At 41.5% G+C, this 2,641-nt stretch overlaps 1 pseudogene across 1 annotated transcript; it reads right to left on the minus strand.

Annotated features, from left to right (window-relative positions):
• Positions 1-517: 517 nt before the first annotated feature.
• On the minus strand, positions 518-2,218 carry LOC308265079 (set1/Ash2 histone methyltransferase complex subunit ASH2-like; annotated as a pseudogene). The gene is made up of 2 exons: positions 1,216-2,218; positions 518-977 (listed from the first exon to the last, which is right to left on the minus strand). The product of its transcript is annotated as a set1/Ash2 histone methyltransferase complex subunit ASH2-like (transcript).
• Between the last annotated feature and the right edge of the window lie 423 nt (positions 2,219-2,641).

Raw genomic sequence — 2,641 nt, forward strand, 5'->3', positions numbered from 1 at the left:
TGCATGGTTAAGTAAGTTAGAAATAAACTCATTAATAAAACCAACATGTTGGGAATAAGTATGTGCAACTCAACAAAGAAAGGGCTAATACCTCTACTAAAAACCAATTTTGCCGGGCAAGGTGGCACATGCTTGTAATCCCAGTATTTGAGAGGCTAGACAGGAGAATAGAGTTTGTGGACAGCCTCAGCTACCTAGTGAGGTCCTGTTTAAAAATAAAGAATAAAAAATCAGGCTGGGGGTATAGCTTGGAGGTAGATTACCCCTGAATTCAATCCACAGCACCACACATACACACACACACACACACACACACACACACACACAAGTGCCTGTGTCCCTATAAGGAATGTATAGCCATTCATTTTAGCTATTCTCTGAAAGAGGCTCAACCACCTCCATAAAAGTCAGGTATACAGTCAATGCCCACAGAAGAAAATCTCTTTAAATAAGTCAGTTACTTGGACAAGATTATTCACTCCTTAGAAAATACAGTAAGGTAATAACTCCCAGCTGGTCAAGATTCCCAGGGGGGACTGCGTCTCTCATCCACTTCTGTCTCCACATGATATCAGCCAGAGTGTGTTCTACCACAGCACCCCAACCCATGTCACTCATAGGATGGTAACTGAGATCCTTTGGAAGATACTTTAAGCATGGTCCAAAATTAATGGAAACTCTGCAGCTCTTGTACAGAGGGATAGCTGGAAAGTAAACTCCTTCAAAAATATCTTTGTAAGCCACACCTTGATTGACACCATTTTTATAAATATTATCTTGCTATGGAGAGTCTGCTTTAGGCTCTTCTTTACTTTATCCACAAAGTCTTTTTCCTCAAAATACAAATAACTTTTGAACTTTATCAAAGCCTTATCTCTGTAAGTGTCAGGCAGTGACTTGGCTGTCTCCTTGTCTTCAGGAAGATTAATATAAAATCCTAAAGCCGGGTGTGGTGGCACATACTTGTAATCCCCGCGCTTGGGAGGTAGAGACAGGAGGATCGCGCAGGTTCGAAGCCAGCCGCGCTGGCTTAAGAGACCCTCTTTCCACATAAAAAAGTATAAAATAGGTCTGGGAGTGTAGCTCATGGAAGTGTAGCCCAGAGGCAGAAGGGCTTCCAGGAATCCCAGTATCACCAAATATATATATATATATATTTTTTTAATATATCTTTATTTATATATATATATTATATTATTTATATATTTTTTATATATAAAATCCAGAAGATTAATGTTTTCCAATAGACTGCTGGAACTTCGTTCCCTTTTTGCTCCTCCAAGAATAGCTAAATTTATAATAACCTAAGGGAGCCTTATGGTTAAGTAGGGACGGGGACCAACCCAGCCTGGCAGCAGTGTCTGGCGGCATCTCATCCACAGTGATTTCAAAGTACCAGGCACCTTTCCACACTCCATGAGAGACTCGCACCATGGAGTAGCCCTTCTCTCCAACCACAGTTAGCCAGTCATCAGAGATTTTTAACTGGGGAGCATTTAGATTCCCACTGGTAGACATGGTGCTGCTTTGCTTTTGATTGTCATTCGCAGGGCCAATGTTACCAAGATCCTGATCCAAAAGTCCAAATTTGGGGTAATCTTCCAGGTCTTTGCTCCCTGGATCAGGATGTTCCTTTACCAAGAATATATCTCTTTCCTTACTCATTGTTTTGACAATGTTGTTTGGCCAAGTCATTTTCCTAGGTCTCTATCTGGTCATCATACACTCCCAATATTTATCAATAAATGGTATAATATCTTGCTTGCTTCCGGAGGAAATAGGTATTCCCACTGTGGTGGCATACATTTCAATGGAAATTATAGTTGGCCATGAAAGATAGACAGGATGAGGTATCTATATCAAAGGTGTCTGCTGTGAACCATTTTGTACATATCCCACACTGCAATTCTACTTCTCCCAACTGTCGGCCATTCTCTTCATGCACAGAAACCACTTGAGGATCCATCACCTTTGAAGTATCCCCAGGGCCTTCTAGTGTATCTTTTTCATTAGAGAATTCTGTCTCCAAACCACTGCTTACTTCAACTAAGTTTGCACCCCTGCTTTCGCCTTCTTCTGAACTGGGCTCAGCAGCTGGAGCAGCAGATGTTCCCTCTCCGGCAGGAGTGGCTGCTACTGCTGTCGCCGGCTTCGTCTCTCCCTCTTCTACCATAGTTGCATTTGCAGCAGCTGCTGGGCCCGCTCCTGTACCCGCTCCCGGGCCGGATCTGGTTCCCCCTATGATCTCTTAATGAAAAATTGCTTCCTTTCATTCTATTTTACTATTATTTTGTGGTAATGTGAATTGAACTCAGGGGCATTCTGCCTCTAAGCTATACTCCCACCCTTATTGTATTCTTTATTTTTATTTATTTTTTTTGCGGATCTGGGGATGGAACCCAAGGGCATTTGACCTTCATGCTACATCCCCTGCCCTATTTTTTATTCTTTCTTTCTTTCTTCCTTCCTTCCTTTCTTTTTTCTTTCTCTTTCTTTCTTTCTTTCTATTTATTTACTTATTTATTTATTTTTTGGTGGCTCTGGGATTCTTGGCTACATTCCCAGACCTATTTTATACTTTTTTATTTTTTGGAAACAGGGTCTCTTAAGCCAGCGTGATCCTCCTATTTCTGCCTCCCAA

This window comes from Muscardinus avellanarius (assembly GCF_963383645.1).
Source record: "Muscardinus avellanarius genome assembly, chromosome: 7".
Lineage (NCBI taxonomy): Eukaryota > Metazoa > Chordata > Mammalia > Rodentia > Gliridae > Muscardinus > Muscardinus avellanarius.